A 2,452-nucleotide genomic window follows, 5' to 3' on the forward strand; every position below is an offset into this window, starting at 1 on the left:
TAATGTGGAAACAATTTATAGTATTCAAGTTTCTTATGATGCTTCCACTATTCCGAATGAGAAGAATTTTGCCTATGTTGAGAGTAACAAAATTTCTATGCTTGTAGATCATGAAAAGAATGCTTTATGTGATAGTTATATTGTTGAATTCATTCATGATGCTATTGAAAATTATTATGAGGGAGGAATATATGCTTGTAGGAGTTGCAATAATATCAAGTTTCCTCTCTATGTGCTTAAAGTTTCAAAGTTATGCTTGTTTTACCTTCCTATGCTAGTTGATTATTGTTCCCATAAATTGTTTGCTCACAAAATCCCTATGCATAGGGAGTGGGTTAGATTTAAATGTGCTAGTCATATTCTTCATGATGCTCTCTTTATGTTTCAATTCTTATCTTTTATGTGAGCATGATTGAAATCATCATGCCTAGCTAGGGGCGTTAAACGATGGCGCTTGTTGAGAGGTAACCCAATTTTATTTTTATTCCTTGTTTTTTGCTCATGTTTAGTAATAAATAATTTATCTATCCTCTGTTTTGGTTGTGTTTTTTGTGTTTAATTAGTGTTTGTGCCAAGTAGAGCCGTTGGGAAGACTTGGGGAAAGTCTTTTTGATCTTGCTGTAAAAAACAGAAACTTTAGTGCTCACGAGAATTGCTGCCATTTCTTATTGGAGAGTGATATTTAGTTAATTATTTTTGCAGATGATTAATATATAAATTACTCACGTCTAGAAATTTATTTTAGAATTTTTGGGGTTTCATAAGTATTCGAAACCTACAGATTACTACGGACTGTTCTGTTTTTGACAGATTCTGTTTTTCATGTGTTGTTTGCTTATTTTGATGAATCTATGGCTAGTAAAAGAGTCTATAAACCATAGAGAAGTTAGAATACAATAGGTTTAACACCAATCCTATATTTAAGAAGTTCACCCCTACTATCTTATTTATCTAAACATGCAGCATGTCCACATCAACATGTAGCCAACAACCAATTGTCTCAACATGCAGCCTTCCAACTCAGAAAATGTGCCACCTCAGCATTCCCACTACATGTTTCTCAAAAAGAAAAAACCATTCAGTTTTATGATTAGAGCACACTGAGAAGTCCAAAAGTTTTGGTATCTCCGTTGTCTTCTTCCCTCCCCAGCTATTGACTTTTCCACTTTCCACTTCATCTACCTCTGATGTTCCAGGTCCCCACTTCACCTGCTTCATGCGTTGTTCACCCCATCGGTATGGAGAGATTTACCTCCATGTGGTTGCTCATGAATACAATTGCCCTCTGGGATTTCACCAACGCTAAGTATCAATCCAACGCCATGGTGCAAACAGTAGTGATCTGCTCCTCGTGGGATCTTCAAGAATGACTATGATTACATTTTGCCGTCGCAGCGCATGCACATGCTGACCCAGATTCCTGTCAATGTCTGCAGCAAACACAGTTACAATTACTTGATTAAGCTTGCATTATATATACCATTACGATGTTGGATTTTGTGTGTGCAGATCCTTACATTATCTCTGAAGTTAGCTAGAGACTGCCCAGATTGGAGCTTTGATCTGAATTTGCAAATCTAGAGCAGGTAAGCTACTCTTGCTACAGGTTGATCATCCGTAAGACCTTGGTTAGATCTGATTAAGCAACCTAGATACTGATGGTCCATGTACTCAATGTTGCTTGGGTATTACTATTCTCGGATCTTCTGGATGTGGTGTGTGGGTACATACAAGTTGATTTCCCCTTTCCCCCGTGAAGGTGTGCTCTCTCACAAAAATAAATCTCAATTTCTCTCCATCAAGATAATTACCTACTTATCTTTTCATCACTGTTCCACATGCATTCAATCTATATGTTTGCGCTCTCTCTCATATAAATCTTACTCGATTTTTAATTTTTATTTTTTGCCAAAATTGGGGGTAAACATAAATATTATTTGTGCATACCTATCATTCTAATGCACACAAGAAATATTACCATGCAGGCCGAATTGATAGTATTTTAATATCTAACTTATAGTTCGTGCCCTCACCTGCAGCTACAAAGCAAACAATATGTTACTTTGTGCTAGATTTAAAAGTCAAGCTCATCAATTCGAATCAATATGTTGACACACCGATTCAACTGAAATTCTTCTAAGTACCGCAGCAACGCGCGGGGCATTATCTAGTATAAATAAAGAATGAGTTCATTACAGTACCTTGAAGTGGTGTTTTGTTTTCCTTCACTAACGGAGCTCACGAGATTTTTCTGTTAAGTTTTGTGTTGTGAAGTTTTCAAGTTTTGGGTAAGGATTTGATGGATTATGGAACAAGGAGTGACAAGAGCCTAAACTTGGGGATGCCCAAGGCACCCCAAGGTAAAATAAAAGGACACCAAAAAGCCTAAGCTTGGGGATGCCCCGGAAGGCATCCCCTCTTTCGTCTTCGTCTATCGGTAACTTTACTTGGA

At 37.2% G+C, this 2,452-nt stretch overlaps 1 long non-coding RNA gene across 1 annotated transcript; it reads right to left on the reverse strand.

Moving 5' to 3' along the window:
* Positions 1-917: 917 nt before the first annotated feature.
* On the reverse strand, positions 918-2,166 carry LOC147964179 (uncharacterized). The gene is made up of 2 exons (XR_015609000.1): positions 1,518-2,166; positions 918-1,430 (listed from the first exon to the last, which is right to left on the reverse strand). It is a non-coding gene; the product is annotated as an uncharacterized LOC147964179 (long non-coding RNA).
* Between the last annotated feature and the right edge of the window lie 286 nt (positions 2,167-2,452).

This window comes from Triticum urartu, chromosome 6A (assembly GCF_056163025.1).
Source record: "Triticum urartu cultivar PI428250 chromosome 6A, HENAU_Tu73, whole genome shotgun sequence".
Classification (NCBI taxonomy): domain Eukaryota; kingdom Viridiplantae; phylum Streptophyta; class Magnoliopsida; order Poales; family Poaceae; genus Triticum; species Triticum urartu.